This window comes from Bidens hawaiensis, unplaced genomic scaffold (assembly GCF_021521415.1).
Source record: "Bidens hawaiensis isolate Kalapana, Puna unplaced genomic scaffold, B.hawaiensis_p1.1 tig00029871_1, whole genome shotgun sequence".
Lineage (NCBI taxonomy): Eukaryota > Viridiplantae > Streptophyta > Magnoliopsida > Asterales > Asteraceae > Bidens > Bidens hawaiensis.
In genome coordinates this window covers 374-19,895 of record NW_027494953.1, presented here as the reverse complement: position 1 = coordinate 19,895, position 19,522 = coordinate 374, and the positions used below count along the sequence as shown (strand labels likewise).

General features: G+C 33.6%; 1 pseudogene; it reads right to left on the bottom strand.

The window, feature by feature from the left end:
• Window positions 1-237: 237 nt before the first annotated feature.
• On the bottom strand, window positions 238-5,227 carry LOC143579552 (uncharacterized; annotated as a pseudogene).
• Window positions 5,228-19,522: the final 14,295 nt, after the last annotated feature.

Sequence of the window (19,522 nt, the reverse complement as noted above, 5' to 3'; positions counted from 1 at the left end):
TGTTATCCATGTAGAAGTCTCGGAGGGTGTCACGAGAACAGTGATTAAATGTTGTTGTACTTCAACACTTTAAAGGACCACCATCCTACAAGTATCATATCGTATTGAATTTAAAAAGCAACTAGTGAATCTAAGAATGAATATAAAAGTGGAATGGAATGGAATGGAATGAAAGGTATCTTTTTATCTTTCTACCTTGGGTTTGCAACACTTGACAAAGTAAGAGAGGGAATCATCTCATATGTCAACAACGGTTTTCCAATTGTTTTTGTTGTCATCATCTGTATTGTCCATTAGAATCTTAAGATCCAAATCAGAAATCAAATCACTGTTACTGCATAAACATGCATACACGAATCAATCAATCAATCAACCGGGATTTTGAAAGCAAACAATTAGTTAGTTAGGTTTGAATAACAAACAATTAAGCAGCAACATATAATGAATTAATTCTAAAAATAAATGAGCGGGCTGACTGACTGACCTGTGTTGTTGTTGTTGTTCAGATGATGATGAGGATGTAACGGAAGAGGGGTAGTTGTTGTTTGTGAATAATAACAATAACAACAACAACAACAACAACAATAATAATAATAATAATAGTAATAGTAATAATAATAATAATAACAATAATAATAATAATAATAATAAAAATAATAATAATAATAATCTCCTCCAAGTCCTCCTGTAGAAGAAGAAGAAGAAGAAGAAGAAGAAGAAGAAGAATTGAAATTGGCAGAGAGAGATTAGGGTTACGACAGCCAGGGTGTACGTCACATCCCAGTCCTTTTCCTCCTCCCGTCAGCCACCATGATTCTGATTCTCTTCTTTTTCTCCACATATTATTATTACTACTATCCTTTCCTTCTTTCCAAGAAATACATACCCATGCCCCCTTTGCTTTTGATTGGCTTTGTCGCCTGTCTCTCTATTGTGTGTGTGGTGTGCCTATTTTTATTTTCCTTTTCTTTTATTTACAACGATTTAACATTGGTTACAAGTGAATGAAAATTATTTGCTAATGCGTAAACACCACTTCACCTATAATAATAATTATAATAATAACATTAACAATAATAATAATACCAGTTGTACCAAAATGAGCTTATGATCTTCTACTATTTGACTAAGGTCACGACAATCAGTTAATCAAACTAAAGTGCTTGGATATTCTAATGATTAAAGAACCAGTTTTGGATAAGCTGATACTCTCATTCTGATTATCAAAAGCTGATTACAATAATTAGATTAACATTCAAAAGTCATTTCATATTAACGAGATAACGCACTTTTTGAACAAAGGTGATTGCACTAACAGTTGAAGTCAATTGCATACGTTTGATTGGAGAATACTTGCGAAGAGCATTATCCATCTTACACACATAACACCATATGGCTTTGGCAAATATCACTTTTGCCATTTCAACATTCAAACCAACATCTTCTTGGTGAACCATTTTTGTCTGACATGCATTTCTACCGGCTACTTAAAAGAAACCAGAGGACAAAAGAAGGTTAAAAAGGGTGGTTGCTAAATATGACTAAACAAATCAGACTTACCTTCCCTGATTCTCCAGCCAGATATAAAAAGGTTGACCCATACATACTTCTTTTGTCTTGGAGCTAAATGATAATCACATTCCTAAGAAGAAGAAGACGATGATGATTTAAGAAAATAGAAAAATGCATAATAATAATAATAATAATAATAACAACAACAATAACAATAACAATAACAATAATAGTAATATCAATTGTACGAAAATGAGCTTATGTGCTTCTACTATTTGACTGATGTCAATCAGTTAATCAAACTAGAGTGTTTGGATATTCTAATGATTAAAGAACCAGTTTTGGAAAAGCTACTACTCTCAATCTGATTATTAAAAGCTGATTACAATAATTAGATTAACATTCAAAAGTTATTTCATATTTAAGAAGATGACTCACTTTTTGAACAAAGGTGATTGCACTAACAGTTGAAGTCACTTGCATACGTTTGATTGGAGAATACTTGCGAAGAGAATTATCCATCTTATACAGTTGAACTCCATATGCCTTTGGCAAATATCATTTTTTCCATTTCAACATTCAAACCAGCATCTTCTTGGTGAACCATTTTTATCTGACATGGATTTCTACCAGCTACTTAAAAGAAACCAAAAGAACAAAAGCAGATAAAAAAGGGTGGATGCTAAATATGACTAAACAAAAGATACTTACCTCCCTGCTTCTCCAGCCAGATATAAAAAGACCGGCTCGTACATACTTCTTTTGTCTTGGAGCTAAAGGATGATCACCTTCCTACGAAGAAGAAGAAGATGATGATGATTTAAGTAAATATCAAAATGCGTAAGAAACCCCAAAAAAAGAAGAATACCTTGCTATAATAGTAATAAGTTCCATCTGTTCCTACCAGATCCTCCATGCTAGAACGTGCTCTCTTGGCATTAAAAGAGGGAATTTTTTTTATGACGTGTCCAGTTTTAGTCATGTTGGTGTCGTCTATCTACAACAGGTGATGGTCAATCAGGGTCTTGTCCCACTCCTTTCTATAGATGTTATCCATGTAGAAGTATTGGAGGGTGTCATGAGAACACTTAATAAATGTTGTTGTACTTGAATACTTTAAGGGACCACCATCCTACAAGTATAGTATAGTATTGAATTGAAAAAGTAAGTAGTGAATCTAAGAATGAATATAAAAGTGGAATGGAATGGATTGGAATGTATCTATCTATCTATCTACCGTGGGTTGGCAGCACTTGACAGAGTAAGATAGGGAATCATTTCTTTTGTCGACAACGGTTTCCAGTTGTTGTTGTCATCATTCAAATTGTCCATTAGAAGCATATGATCCAAATCAGAAATCACATCACTGCTCCTGCATAAACATAAATTGAAAGCAAACAATTAGTTAGTTAGTTAGTTAGTTAGTTAGTTAGTTAGTTAGGCTTGAATAACAAACAAACAAACAATTAAGCAGTAGCATATTATGAATTAATTCTAAAAATAAACGAACGGACTGACTGATCCGTGTTGTTGTTGTTTGTAAATGATAATAATAATAATAATAATAATAATAATAATAATCTCCTACAAGTTCTCCTGAAGAAGAAGAAGAAGAACTGAAATTGGCCGAGAGATAGTCAGGGTGTACGTCACCCATCCGAATCCACCTCCTCCTCCAATCAGCCACCATGATTATGATTCTAATTCTCTTCTTCTGCGCCACATATTATTATTCCTACTATCCTTTTCTTCTTTCAAAGAAATACGTACCCATGCCCCGTTTTTCTTTTGATTGGTTCTATTGTTTGACTGATGTTACGACAATAAGTTAATCAAACTAGAGTGTGTGGATATTCTATTGGTTAAAGATCCAGTTTTGGATAAGCTACTACTCTCAATCTGATTATCAGAAGCTGATTACAATAAGTATATTAACATTCAAACGGTATTTCATATCAACGAGATGACTCACTTTTTGAACAAAGGTGATTGCACTAACAGTTGAAGTCAATTGCATATGTTTGATTGGAGAATACTTGCGAAGAGAATTATCTATCTTATACACATAACTCCATATTCCTTTGGCGAATATCATTTATGCCATTTCAACATTCAAACCAGCATCTTCTTGGTGACCCATTTTTATCTGACACGCATTTCTACCAGCAACTTAAAAGAAACCAAAAGAACAAAAGCAGGTAAAAAAGGGTGGATGCTAAATATGACAAAACAAAATATACTTACCTCCCTGATTCTCCAGCCAGATATAAAAAGACCGGCCCGCACATACTTCTTTTGTCTTGGAGCTAAAGGATGATCAACTTCCTAAGAAGAAGAAGAAGACGATGATGATTTAAGTAAATATCAAAATGCATAAGAATAAACCCCAAACAAAGAAGAATACCTTGCTATAAGAGTAATAAGTTCCATCTGTTCCTGCCAGATCCTCCATGCTCGAACGTGCTCTCTTGGCGTTAAAAGAGGGAATTTTCTTATGATGTGTCCAATTTTAGTCCTGTTGGTGTCGTCTATCTACAACTGGTGATGGTCAATCAGGGTCTTGTCCCACTCCTTTCTATAGAAGTTATCCATGTAGAACTCTCAAAGGGTGTCACGAGAAAAGTGATTAAATGTTGTTGTACTTGAATACTTTAAGGGACCACCATCATGCAATTATAGTATAGTATTGAATTGAAAAGGCAAGTTGTGAATCTAAGAATGAATATAAAAGTGGAATGGAATGGAATGGAATGGAAGGTATCTTTCTATCTATCTACCTTGGGTTGACAGCACTTGACAGTGTAAGAGAGGGAATCATTTCTTTTATCGACAACGGTTTCCCAGTTGTTGTTGTTGTCATCCAAATTGCCATTAGAAACTTATGATCCAAATCAAAAATCACATCACCGCTGCTACATAAACATGCATACATGAATCACTCAATCAATCAATTAATCGAGATTCTGAAAGCAAACAATTAGTGAACGGACTGACTGACCCGTGTTGTTGTTGTTGTTGTTGGTATGATGATGAGGATATAATAGAAGAGGAGTAGTTGTTGTTTGTGAATGATGATGATAATAATAATAATAATAATAATAATAATAATAATAATAATAATAATAATAATAATAATCTCCTCCAAGTCCACCTGTAGAAGAAGAAGAAGAAGAAGAAGAAGAAGAAGAATTGAAATTGGCTGAGAGAGATTAGGGTTACGACAGCCAAGGTGTACGTCACCCATCCCAATCCTCCTCCTCCTGCTCCCATTAGCCACCATGATTCAAATTATGATTCTCTTCTTCTGCTCCACATATTATTATTACTACTATCCTTTCCGTTTTTCAAAGAAATACATACCAATGCCCCCTTTAGCTTTTAATTGGTTTTGTCGCTTGTCTCTCTATTGCGTGTGTGGTGTGCCTATTTTTCTTTTCCTTTTCTTTTATTCAAAATAATTTAACATTGGTTACAAGTGAATGTAAACGATTTGCTAATGTGCAAACACCACATCACCTGTAATAATAATAATAATAATAATAATAATAATAATAATAATAATAATAATAATAATCTCCCCCAAGTCTTCCTGTAGAAGAAGAAGAAGAAGAAGAAGACGAAGAATTGAAATTGGCAGAGGGAGATTAGGGTTACGACAGGCAACGTGTACATCACCCATCCCAATCCTCCTCCTCCTCGTCTCGTCAGCCACCATGGCTCTAATTCTGATTCTCACCTTCTGCTCCACATATTATTATTACTACTATCCTTTCCTTTTTTCAAAAATTACATACCCATGCCCCCTTTTGCTTTTGATTGGTATTGTTGCATGTCTCTCTATTGCGTGTGTGGTGTGCCTATTAGTCTTTTCCTTTTCTTTTATTCACAATAATTTAACATTGGTTACAAGTGAATGTAAATGATTTGCTAATGTGTAAACACCACATCACCTATAATAATAATAATAATAATAATAATAATAATAATAATAATAATAATAATAATAATAATAATAATAATAATAATAATAATAATATCAGTTGTACAAAAATGAGCTTACGTGCTTCTACTGTTTGACTGATGTCACGACAATCCGTTAATCAAACTAGAGTGTTTGGATATTCTAACGATTAAAGAACCAGTTTTGGATAAGCTACTACTCTCAATCTGATTATCTAAAGTTGATTACAATAATTAGATTAACATTCAAAAGTCATTTCATATTACCGAGATGACTCACTTTTTCCACAAAGGTGATTGCATTAACAGTTGAAGTCAATTGCATACGTTTGATTTGAGAATACTTGCGAAGAGCATTATCCATCTTACACACATAACTCCATATGCCTTTAGCAAATATCATTTTTTTCATTTCAACATTCAAACCAACATCTTATTGGTGAATCATTTTTATCTGACATGTATTTCTACCAGCTACTTGAAAGAAACAAAAAGAACAAAAGCAAGTAAAAAAAGGGTGGATGCTAAATATGACAAAACAAAAGAGACTTACCTTCCCAGATTCTCTAACCAGATCTAAAAAGACCGGCCCGTACATACTTCTTTTGTCTTGGAGCTAAAGAATGATCACATTCCTAAGAAGAAGAAGAAGAAGAAGAAGAAGACGATGATGATGATTTAAGTAAATAGCAAAAATGCATAAGAATAAACCCCAAACAAAGAAGAATACCGTGCTATAACAGTAATAAGTTCCATCTGTTCCTTGCCAGATCCTCCAAGCTAGAACGTACTCACTTTGCGTTAAAAAGGGAATTTTTTTATGATGTGTCCTATTTTAGTCCCGTTGGTGTCATCTATCTTCAACTGGTAATGCTCAAGTAGGGTCTTGTCCCACTCCTTTCTATAGAAGTTATCCATGTAGAAGTCTCGGTGGGTGTCATGAGAACAGTAAGTAAATGTTGTTGTACTTAAATACTTTAAGAGACCACCATCCTGCAAGTATAGTATAGTATTGAATTAAAAAAGCCAGTAGTGAATCTAAGAATGAATATAAAAGTGGAATGGAATGGAAGGTATCTATCTATCTATCTACCTTGGGTTTTCAACACTTGACAGAGCAAGAGACGGAATCATTTTTTTGTCGATAAAGGTTTCCCAATTGTTGTTGTTTTTGTCATCCAAATTGTCTATTAGAAGCTTAAGATCCAAATCAGAAATCACATCACTGCTGCTGCACAAACATACATACATGAATCAATCAATCAATCGGATTCTTAAAGCAAACAATTAGTGAGTTAGTTAGTTAGTTAGGTTTGAATAACAAACAAATAAACATACAAACAGTTAATCAGCATCATATTATGAATTAATTCTTAAAATAAATGAACGGACTGACTGAAAAACCCGTATTGTTGTTGTTGTTGGGATGATGATGAGGATGTAACGGAAGAGGAGTAGTTGTTGTTTGTGAATGATAATAATAATAATAATTATAATAATAATCTCCTCGAGGTCCTCCTGTAGAAGAAGAAGAAGAAGAAGAAGAAAAAGAAGAAGAATTGAAATTGGCAGAGAGAGAATAGGGTTATGATAGCCAAGGTGTACGTCACCCATCCCAATCCTCCTTCTCCCGCTCCCGTTAGCCACCATGATTCTAATTCTGATTTTCTTCTTCTACTCCACATATTATTATTACTACTATCCCTTTCCTTTTTTCAAAGAAATACATACCCATGCCCCCCTTTAGCTTTTAATTGGTTTTGACGCCAGTCTCTCTATTGCGTGTGTGTTGTGCCTATTTTTCTTTTCCTTTTCTTTTATTCACAATAATTTAACATTGGTTACATGTGAATGTAAATGATTGGCTATTATGAAAACACCACATCACCTATAATAATAATAATAATAATAATAATAATAATAATAATAATAATAATAATAATAATAATAATAATAATATCAGTTGTACCAAAATGAGCTTACGAGCTTCCACTGTTTGAATCAGTTAATCAAACAAGAGTGTTTTTATATTCTAAAGATTAAAGAACCAATTTTGGATAAGCTACGACTCTCAATCTGATTATCAAAAGCTGATTACAATAATTAGATTAACATTCAAAAGTCATTTCATATTAACGAGATGACTCCCTTTTTGAACAAAGGTGATTGCACTAACAGTTGAAGTCAATTTCATACGTTTGATTGGAGAATACTTGCGAAGAGAATTATCCATCTTACACATATAAATCCATATGCCTTTAGCAAATATCATTTTGCCATTTCAACATTCAAACCATCATCTTATTGGTGAATCATTTTTATCTGACATGAATTTCTAACGGTTACTTGAAAGAAACAAAAAGAACAAAAGCAGGTAAAAAAGGGTGGATGCTAAATATGACTAAATGAAAGAGACTTACCTTCCCTGATTCTCTACCCAGATCTAAAAAGACCGGCCCGTACATACTTTTTTTGTCTTGGAGCTAAAGGATGATCACATTCTTAAGAAGAAGAAAAAGAAGAAGAAGATGATGATTTAAGTAAATAGCAAAATGCATAAGAATAAACCCCAACAAAGAATATTACCGTGCTATAACATTAATAAGTTCCATCTGTTACTTGCCAGATCCTCCATGCTAGAACATGCTCTCTTGGCTTTAAAAGAGGGAATTTTTTTATGATGTGTCCAACTTTAGGCCCGTTGGCGTCGTCTATCTGCAACCGGTGATGGTCAATCAGGGTCTTGTCCCACACCTTTCTATAGAAGTTATCCATGTAGAAGTCTCGGGGTGTCACGAGAACAGTGATTAAATGTTGTTGTATTTAAATAATTTAAGGGACCACCAACTTGCAAGTATAGTATAGTATTGCATTGAAAAAGCTAGTAGTGAATCTAAGAATGAATATAAAAGTGGAATAAAATGGAAGGTATCTATCTATCTATCTACCTTAGGTTTTCAACACTTGACAGAGCAAGAGACGGAATCATTTCTTTTGTAGACAACATTTTCCCAATTGTTGCTGTTTTTGTCATCCAAATTGTCCATTATAAGCTTAAGATCCAAATCAGAATTCACATCACTGCTGCTGCATAAACATACATACATGAATCAATCAATCGGGATTCTAAAAGAAAACAATTAGTGAGTTAGTTAGGTTTGAATAACAAACAAACAAACATACAAACAATTAAGCAACATCATATTATGAATTAATTCTAAAAATAAATGAACGGACTAACTGACAGACCCGTGTTGTTGTTGTTGGGATGATGATGAGGATGTAACGGAAGAGGAGTAGTTGTTGTTTATTAATGATAATAATTATTATTATTATAATAATAATCTCCTCCAGGTCCTCCTGAAGAAGAAGAAGAAGAAGAAGAAGAAGAAGAATTGAAATTGGCATAGAGAGATTAGGGTTACGACAGCCAAGGTGTACGTCACTCATCCCAATCCTCCTCCACCTGCTCTAGCCACCATGATTCAAATTATGATTCTCTTCTTCTGCTCCACATATTATTATTACTACTATCCTTTCCGTTTTTCAAAGAAATACATACCCATGCCCCCCCCCCCCTTAGCTTTTAATTGATTTTGTCGCATGTCTCTCTATTGCGTGTGTGGTGTGCCTATGTTTCTTTTCCTTTTCTTTTATTCAAATTAATTTAACATTGTTTACAAGTTAATGTAAATGATTTGCTAATGTGCAAACATCACATCACCTATAATAATAACAATAATAATAATAATAATAATAATAATATCAGTTGTACCAAAATGAGCTTACGTGCTTCTACTGCTTGATTGATGTCACGACAATCTGTTAATCAAACTAGAGTGTTTTGATATTATAAAGACTAAAGAACCAGTTTTAGATAAGCTTCGACTCTCAATCTTATTATCAAAAGCTGATTACAATAATTAGATTAACATTCAAAAGTCATTTCATACTAACGTGATGACTCACTTTTTGAACAAAGGTGATTGCACTAACAGTTGAAGTCAATTGCATACGTTTGATTGGAGAATACTTGCGAAGAGCATTATCCATCTTACACACATAAATCCATATGCCTTTAGCAAATATCATTTTTGTTGTTTGAACATTCAAACTGGCATCTTATTGGTGAATAGTTTTTATCTGACATGTATTTCTACCGGTTATTGAAAGAAACCAAGAGAACAAAAGCAGGTAAAAAGGGTGGATGCTAAATATGACTAAACGAAAGGGACTTATCATCCCTGATTCTCTAGCCAGATCTAAAAAGACCGCCCGTACATACTGCTTTTGTGTTGGAGCTAAAGGATGATCACATTCCTAATAAGAAGAAGAAGAAGACGATGATGATTTAAGTAAATAGCAAAATGCATAAGAATAAACCCCAAACAAAGATGCATACCGTGCTATTACAGCAATAAGTTCCATCTGTTCCTTGCCAGATCCTCCATGTTAGAATGTGCTCTCTTAGCTTTAAAAGAGGGAATTTTTTATGATGTGTCCAATTTTAGTTTCGTTGGTGTCGTCTATCCTGTTGATGGTCAATTAGGGTCTTGTCCCACTCCTTTCTATAGAAGTTAACCATGTAGAAGTCTCGGAGGTGTCACGAGAAAAGTGATTAAATGTTGTTTACTTAAATACTTTAAGGGACCACCATCCTGCAAGTATAGTATAGTATTGAAGTGAAAAAGCCAGTAGTGAATCTAAGAAAGAATATAAGAGTGGAATGGAATGGAAGGTATCTATCTATCTATTTATCTATCTATCAATCTACCATAGGTTTTCAACACTTGACATTGCAAGAGACGGAATCATTTCTTTTGTCGACAATGGTTTCCCAGTTTTTGTTGTTTTTGTCATCCAAATTGTCTATTAGAAGCTTAAGATCCAAATCAGAAATCACATCACTGCTGCTGCATAAACATACATACATGAATCAATCAATCAATCAATCAATCGGGATCCTGAAAGCAAACAATTATTGAGTTAGTTAGTTAGTTAGGTTTGAATAACAAACAAACAAACATACAGACAATTAAGCAACATCATATTATGAATTAGTTCTAAAAATAAATGAACGGACTGACTGACTCACCCGTGTTGTTTTTGTTGTTGTTGGGATGATGATGAGGATGTAAAGGAAAAGGAGTAGTTGTTGTTTGTGAAATGATAATAATAATAATAATCTCCTCCAGGTCCTCCTGTAGAAGAAGAAGAAGAAGAAGAAGAAGAAGAAGAAGAAGAAGAAGAAGAAGAAGAAGAAGAAGAAGAAGAAGAAGAAGAAGAAGAAGAATTGAAATTGGCAGATAGAGATTAGGATTACAAAAGCCAAGGTGTAAGTCACACATCTCAATCCTCCTCCTACTCCTCCCGTCAGCCACCATGATTCTAATTTTGATTCTCTTCTTCTTCTTCTCCACATATTATTATTACTTCTGTCCTTTCCTTTTTTCAAAAAAATACATACCCATGCCCCCTTTTGCTTTTGATTGGTTTTATCGCCTGTCTCTCTATTGCGTGTGTGGTGTGCCTATTTTTCTTTTCCTTTTTTGTTATTCACAATAATTTAACATTGGTTACAATCGAATGTAAATGATTTGCTAATGTAAACACCACATCACCTATAATATTAATAATAATAATAATAATAATAATAATAATAATAATAATAATATTGAAAACAATAATATTAATAATAATAATATCAGTTGTACCAAAATAAGCTTACGTGCTTCTACTGTTTCACGACAATCAGTTAATCAAACTAGAGTGTTTGGATATTCTAATGATAAAAGAACTAGTTTTGGATAAGCTACTACTCTCAATCTTATTATCAAAAGCTGATTACAATAATTAGATTAACATTCAAAAGTCATTTCATATTAACGAGATGACTCCCTTTTTTGAACAAAGGTGATTGCACTAACAGTTGAAGTCAATTGCATACGTTTGATTGGTGAATGCTTGAGAAGAGCATTATCCATGTTACACACCTAACTCCATATGCCTTTAGCAAATATCATTTTTGCCATTTCAACATTCAAACCAGCATCTTATTGGTGAATCATTTTTATCTGACATGCATTTCTACCGGCTACTTGAAAGAAACAAAAGAACAAAAGCAGGTACAAAAGGGTGGATGCTAAATATAACTAAAAAAAAGAGAGTTACCTTCCTTGATTCTCTAGCCAGATCTAAGAAGACCGGCCTAAACATGCTTCTTTTGTCTTGGAGCTAAAGGATGATCACATTCCTATGAAGAAGAAGAAGACGATGATGATTTAAGTAAATAGCAAAATGCATAAGAATAAACCCCAAACAGAGAAGAATACCCTGCTATAACAGTAATAAGTTCCATCTATTCCTTGCCAGATCGTCCATGCTAGAATGTGCTCTCTTGGCATTAAAAGAGGGAATTTTTTTATGATGTGTCCAATTTTAGTCCCGTTGGTGTCGTCTATCTGCAACTGGTGATGGTCAATCAGGGTCTTGTCCTACTCCTTTCTATAGTAGTTATCCATGTAGAAGCCTCGTATGGTGTCACGAGAACAGTGATTAAATGTTGTTGTACTTAAATACTTTAAGGGACCACCATCCTGCAAGTATAGTAAAGTATTGAATTGAAAAAACCAGTAGTGTATCTAAGAATGAATATAAAAGTGGAATGGAATGGAAGGTATCTATCTATCTATCTACCTTGGGTTTTCAACAACTGTTTCCCAATTGTTGCTGTTTTGGTCATCCAAATTGTCCATTAGAAGCTTAAGATCCATATCAGAAATCACATCACTGCTGCTACATAAACATACATAAAGGAATCAATCAATCAATCAATCGGGATTCTGAAAGCAAACAGTTAGTGAGTTAGTGAGGTTTGAATAACAAACAAAAAAACAATTAAGCAGCATCATATTATGAATTAATTCTAAAAATAAATGAACGGACTGACTAACAGACCCGTGTTGTTGTTGTTGTTGTTGGGATGATGATGAGGATGTAACGGAAGAGGAGTAGTTGTTGTTTGTGAATGATAATAATAATTATTATAATAATAATCTCCTCCAGGTGTACGTCACCTATCCCAATCCTCCTCATCCATTACCCGTCAGCCACCATGATTCTAATTATGATTCTCTTCTTCTGCTCCACATATTATTATTACTACTATCCTTTCTTTTTTGCAAAGAAATACACACCCATGCCCCCTTTTGCTTTTGATTGGTTTTGTCGACTGTCTCTTTATTGCGTGGGTGGTGTTTCTATTTTTCTTTTCCTTTTCTTTTATTCAAAATAATTTAACATTGTTTACAAGTGAATGTAAATGATTTGTTAATGTGTAAACACCACGTCACCTATAATAATAATAATAATTATAGTAATAATAATAATAATAATAATAATAATAATATCAGTTGTACCAAAATGAGCTTACGTGCTTCTACTGTTTTACTGATGTCACGACAATCAGCTAATCAAACTAGAGTGTTTGGATATTCTAATGATTAAAGAACTAGTTTTGGATAAACTACTACTCTCAATCTAATTATCAAAAGCTGATTACAATAAATAGATTAACATTCAAAAGTCATTTCATATTAACGAGATGACTCACTTTTTGAACAAAGGTGATTGCACTAATAGTTGAAGTCAATGGCATACGTTTGATCGGAGAATACTTGAGAAGAGGATAATCCATGTTACACACATAACTCCCTATGCCTTTAGCAAATATCATTTTTGCCATTTCAACATTCAAACCAGCATCTTATTGGTGAATCATTTTTATCTGACATGCATTTCTACCATCTACTTGAAAGAAACCAAAAGAACAAAAGCAGGTAAAAAAAAGGGTGGATGCTAAATATAACTAAAAAAAGAGAGTTACCTTCCCTGATTCTCTAGCCATATCTAAGAAGACCGGCCTAAACATACTTCTTTTGTCTTGGAGCTAAAGGATGATCACATTCCTATGTAGAAGAAGAAGACGATGATGATTTAAGTAAATAGCAAAATGCATAAGAATAAACCCCAAACAGAGAAGAATACCCTGTTATAATAGTAATAAGTTCCATCTGTTCCTTGCCAGATCGTCCATGCTAGAATGTGCTCTCTTGGCGTAAAAAGAGGGAATTTTTTTATGATGTGTCCAATTTTTGTCCCGTTGGTGTCATCTATCTGCAACTGGTGATGGTCAATTAGGGTCTTGTCCCACTCCGTTCTATAGTAGTTATCCATGTAGAAGCCTCGTATGGTGTCACGTGAACAGTGATTAAATGTTGTTGTACTTAAATATTTTAAGGGACCACCATCCTGCAAGTATAGTGAAGTATTGAATTGAAAAAACCAGTAGTGTATCTAAGAATGAATATAAAAGTGGAATGGAATGGAAGGTATCTATCTATCTATCTACCTTGGGTTTTCAACAATGGTTTCCCAATTGTTGCTGTTTTTGTCATCCAAATTGTCCATTAGAAGCTTAAGATCCAAATCAGAAATCATATCACTGCTGCTGCATAAACATACATAAAGGAATCAATCAATCAATCAATCGGGATTCTGAAAGCAAACAGTTAGTGAGTTAGTTCGTTAGTTAGGTTTGAATAACAAACAAACAAACAATTAAGAAGCATCATATTATGAATTAATTCTAAAAATAAATGAACGGACTGACTAACAGGCCCGTGTTGTTGTTGTTGTTGTTGCTGGGATGATGATGAGGATGTAACGGAAGAGGAGTAGTTGTTGTTTGTGAATGATAATAATAATTATTATAATAATAATCTCATCCAGGTGTACGTCACCTATCCCAATCCTCCTCATCCTCTACCCGTCAGCCACCATGATTCTAATTTTGATGCTCTTCTTCTGCTCCACATATTATTATTACTACTATCCTTTCTTTTTTGTAAAGAAATACACACCCATGCCCTCTTTTTCTTTTGATTGGTTTTGTCGCCTGTCTCTTTATTGCGTGGGTGGTGTTTCTATTTTTCTTTTCCTTTTCTTTTATTCACAATAATTTAACATTGTTTACAAGTGAATGTAAATGATTTGTTAATGTGTAAACACCACGTCACCTATAATAATAATAATAATAATAATATCAGTTGTACCAAAATGAGCTTACGTGCTTCTACTGTTTTACTGATGTCACGACAATCAGTTAATCAAACTAGAGTGTTTGGATATTCTAATGATTAAAGAACTTGTTTTGGATAAGCTACTACTCTCAATCTGATTATCAAAAGCTGATTACAATAAATAGATTAACATTCAAAAGTCATTTCATATTAACGAGATGACTCGCTTTTTGAACAAAGGTGATTGCACTAATAGTTGAAGTCAATGGCATACGTTTGATTGGAAAATACTTGAGAAGAGCATAATCCATGTTACACACATAACTCCCTATGCCTTTAGCAAATATCATTTTTGCCATTTCAACATTCAAACCAGCATCTTATTGGTGAATTATTTTTATCTCACATGCATTTCTACCAGCTACTTGAAAGAAACCAAAAGAACAAAAGCAGGTAAAAAAAAGGGTGGATGCTAAATATAACTAAAAAAAGAGAGTTACCTTCCCTGATTCTCTACCCAGATCTAAGAAGACCGGCCTAAACATACTTCTTTTGTCTTGGAGCTAAAGGATGATCACATTCCTATGACGAAGAAGAAGACGATGATGATTTAAGTAAATAGAAAAATGCATAAGAATAAACCCCAAACAGAGAAGAATACCCTGTTATAACAGTAATAAGTTCCATCTGTTCCTTGCCAGATCGTCCATGCTAGAATGTGCTCTTTTGGCGTTAAAAGAGGGAATTTTTTTATGATGTGTCCAATTTTAGTCCCGTTGGTGTTGTCTATATGCAACTGGTGATGGTCAATTAGGGTCTTGTCCCACTCCTTTCTATAGTAGTTATCCATGTAGAAGCCTCGTATGGTGTCACGAGAACAGTGATTAAATGTTGTTGTACTTAAATATTTTAAGGGACCACCATCCTGCAAGTATAGTAAAGTATTGAATTGAAAAAACCAGTAGTGTATCTAAGAATGAATATAAAAGTGGAATGGAATGGAAGGTATCTATCTATCTATCTATCTACCTTGGGTTTTCAACAACGGTTTCCCAATTGTTGTTGTTTTTGTCATCCAAATTGTCCATTAGAAGCTTAAGATCCAAATCAGAAATCACATCACTGCTGCTGCATAAACATACATAAAGGAATCAATCAATCAATCAATCAGGATTCTGAAAGCTAACAGTTAGTGAGTTAGTTCGTTAGTTAGGTTTGAATAACAAACAAACAAACAAACATACAAACAAACAATTAAGAAGCATCATATTATGAATTAATTCTAAAAATAAATGAACGGACTGACTAACAGGCCCGTGTTGTTGTTGTTGTTGTTGTTGTTGGTATGATGATGAGGATGTAACGGAAGAGGAGTAGTTGTTGTTTGTGAATGATAATAATAATAATTATAATAATAATCTCCTCCAGGTGTACGTCACCCATCCCAATCCTCCTCATCCTCTACCCGTCACCCACCATGATTCTAATTCTGATTCTCTTCTTCTGCTCCACATATTATTACTACTACTATCCTTTATTTTTTGCAAAGAAATATATACCCATGCCCCCTTTTGCTTTTGATTGGTTTTGTCGCCTGTCTCTCTATTGCGTGTGTGGTGTTTCTATTTTTCTTTTCCTTTTCTTTTATTCACAATAATTTAACATTGTTTACAAGTGAATGTAAATAATTTGTTAATGTGTAAACACCACGTCACCTATAATAATAATAATATTAATAATAATAATAATAATAATAATAATAATAATAATAATATCAGTTGTACCAAAATGAGCTTACGTGCTTCTACTGTTTTACTGATGTCACGACAATCAGTTAATCAAACTAGAGTGTTTGGATATTCTAATGATTAAAGAACTTGTTTTGGATAAGCTACTACTCTCAATCTGATTATCAAAAGCTGATTACAATAAATAGATTAACATTCAAAAGTCATTTCATATTAACGAGATGACTCGCTTTTTGAACAAAGGTGATTGCACTAATAGTTGAAGTCAATGGCATACGTTTGATTGGAGAATACTTGAGAAGAGCATTATCCATGTTACACACATAACTCCCTATGCCTTTAGAAAATATTATTTTTGCCATTTCAACGTCCAAACAAGCATCTTATTGGTGAATCATTTTTATCTAACATGCATTTCTATCGGCTACTTGAAAGAAACCAAAAGAACAAAAGCAGGTAAAAAAAAGGGGTGGATGCTAAATATGACTAAACAAAAGAGACTTACCTTCCCTAATTCTCTAGCCAGGTCTAAAAAGACCGGCCCGTACATACTTCTTTTGTCTTGGAGCTAAAGGATGATCACATTCCTATGAAGAAGAAGTAGACGATGATGATTTAAGTAAATAGCAAAATGCATAAGAATAAACCCCCAAACAAAGAAGAATACCCTGCTATAACAGTATTAAGTTCCATCTGTTCCTTGCCAGATCCTCCATACTAGAACGTGCTCTCTTGGCATTAAAAGAGGGAATCTTACTTGATGTGTCCAATTTTAGTCCTGTTGGTGTCGCCTATCTGCAAATTGTCCATTAGAAGCTTAAGACCCAAATCAGAAATCACATCACTGTTGCTGCATAAACATACATACAGGAATCAATCAATCAATCAATCGGGATTTTGAAAGCAAACAATTAGTGAGTTAGTTAGTTAGTTAGTTAGGTTTGAATAGCAAACAAACAAACATACAGACAATTAAACTACATCATATTATGAATTAATTCTAAAAATAAATGAACGGACTGACTGACAGACCCATGTTGTTGTTGTTGTTCTTTTTGGGATTATGATGAGGATGTAACGGAAGAGGAGTAGTTTTTGTTTGTGAATGATAATAATAATTATTATAATAATAATATCCTCCAGGTGTACGTCACCCATCCCAATCCTCCTCATCCTCTACCCGTCACCCACCATGATTCTAATTATGATTCTCTTCTTCTGCTCCACATATTATTACTACTACTATCCTTTATTTTTTGCAAAGAAATACATACCCATGCCCCCTTTTGCTTTTGATTGGTTTTGTCGCCTGTCTCTTTATTGCGTGTGTGGTGTTTCTATTTTTCTTTTCCTTTTCTTTTATTCACAATAATTTAACGTTGTTTACAAGTGAATGTAAATGATTTGTTAATGTGTAAACACCACGTCACCTATAATAATAATATTAATAATAATAATAATAATATCAGTTGTACCAAAATGAGCTTACGTGCTTCTACTGTTTTACTAATGTCACGACAATCAGTTAATCAAACTAGAGTGTTTGGATATTCTAATGATTAAAGAACTTGTTTTGGATAAGCTACTACTCTCAATCTGATTATCAAAAGCTGATTACAATAAATAGATTAACATTCAAAAGTCATTTCATATTAACGAGATGACTCGCTTTTTGAACAAAGGTGATTGCACTAATAGTTGAAGTCAATGGCATACGTTTGATTGGAGAATACTTGAGAAGAGCATTATCCATGTTACACACATAACTCCCTATGCCTTTGGAAAATATTATTTTTGCCATTTCAACGTCCAAACAAGCATCTTATTGGTGAATCATTTTTATCTAACATGCATTTCTATCGGCTACTTGAAAGAAACCAAAAGAACAAAAGCAGGTAAAAAAAAGGGGTGGATGCTAAATATGACTAAACAAAAGAGACTTACCTTCCCTAATTCTCTAGCCAGATCTAAAAAGATCGGCCTGTACATACTTCTTTTGTCTTGGAGCTAAAGGATGATCACATTCCTATGAAGAAGAAGTAGACGATGATGATTTAAGTAAATAGCAAAATGCATAAGAATAAACCCCCAAACAAAGAAGAATACCCTGCTATAACAGTATTAAGTTCCATCTGTTCCTTGCCAGATCCTCCATACTAGAACGTGCTCTCTTGGCATTAAAAGAGGGAATCTTACTTGATGTGTCCAATTTTAGTCCTGTTGGTGTCGCCTATCTGCAAATTGTCCATTAGAAGCTTAAGATCCAAATCAGAAATCACATCACTGTTGCTGCATAAACAAACATACAGGAATCAATCAATCAATCAATCAGGATTTTGAAAGCAAACAATTAGTGAGTTAGTTAGTTAGTTAGTTAGTTAGGTTTGAATAGCAAACAAACAAACATACAGACAATTAAACTACATCATATTATGAATTAATTCTAAAAGTAAATGAACGGACTGACTGACAGACCTGTGTTGTTGTTGTTGTTCTTTTTGGGATTATGATGAGGATGTAACGGAAGAGGAGTAGTTGTTGTTTGTGAATGATAATAATAATAATTATAATAATATTCTCCTCCAGGTGTACGTCACCCATCCCAATCCTCCTCATCCTCTACCCGTCACCCACCATGATTCTAATTCTGATTCTCTTCTTCTGCTACACATATTATTACTACTACTATCCTTTATTTTTTGCAAAGAAATATATACCCATGCCCCCTTTTGCTTTTGATTGGTTTTGTCGCCTGTCTCTTTATTGCGTGTGTGGTGTTTCTATTTTTCTTTTCCTTTTCTTTTATTCACAATAATTTAACATTGTTTACAAGTGAATGTAAATGATTTGTTAATGTGTAAACACCACGTCACCTATAATAATAATAATAATAATAATATCAGTTATACCAAAATGAGCTTACGTGCTTCTACTGTTTTACTGATGTCACGACAATTAGTTAATCAAACTAGAGTGTTTTGGATATTCTAATGATTAAAGAACTTGTTTTGGATAAGCTACTACTCTCAATCTGATTATCAAAAGCTGATTACAATAAATAGATTAACATTCAAAAGTCATTTCATATTAACGAGATGACTCGCTTTTTGAACAAAGGTGATTGCACTAATAGTTGAAGTCAATGGCATACGTTTGATTGGAGAATACTTGAGAAGAGCATTATCCATGTTACACACATAACTCCCTATGCCTTTAGAAAAT